Source organism: Odontomachus brunneus, unplaced genomic scaffold, assembly GCF_010583005.1.
Source record: "Odontomachus brunneus isolate Ranch 3 - 2012 unplaced genomic scaffold, Obru_v1 Obru_scaffold_217, whole genome shotgun sequence".
Lineage (NCBI taxonomy): Eukaryota > Metazoa > Arthropoda > Insecta > Hymenoptera > Formicidae > Odontomachus > Odontomachus brunneus.
This window is the reverse complement of record NW_022639667.1, coordinates 223,315-223,809: the sequence shown is the minus strand read 5'-3', so window position 1 is coordinate 223,809 and position 495 is coordinate 223,315. Positions and strand designations below refer to the sequence as shown.

At 42.6% G+C, this 495-nt stretch overlaps 1 protein-coding gene across 7 annotated transcripts in view; it reads right to left on the bottom strand.

Moving 5' to 3' along the window:
* LOC116852346 (peptide transporter family 1-like) overlaps positions 1 to 495 on the bottom strand; it is a 221,261-nt gene that overhangs the window by 137,374 nt on the left and 83,392 nt on the right. The gene's annotated exons all lie outside the window — the stretch shown is intronic.

Here is a 495-nt window from a genome sequence, read left to right as displayed (position 1 = left end):
CCCCACACTCCTACATGCACTTCTACTCACTCAGGAACACGCATGCGCGAAGCCTTATCTCCCTCGTGTCATCGCCGTGGGCCCTCGCTGTTGCAAAATCTCAATATAAATGTTTAAATGATCATAACTTTGCGAAAAAAATCGTAGAGACTTCGGTGACCCCACGCTGTTCTCCTCTCGGAAAACCCTTTCAAATGAGTCCTCACTCGATCCTACAAGCCATTTAAGATTTTTCGTCCCCCCGCTCCCCCTCGTCTGTGGGGTTAAGTATTCTTGTGGTTAAATAATAGTCTTTATGATCCCATTGTATCCCTATAAATTTCAGACCTCTACCTCGAGCCGTTCAAAAGTTATTTAGGTGACCCGAAACTTTTGGAGTCCCCGACTCCTTCTCACATTAAGTGGAAATGTAGAACGGGTTGAGGTAAACATAAAAGTCCTATACTGTTTTGTGATATTTGCAATAATAGTCGAGATGTTATTAAAAAAAATTAG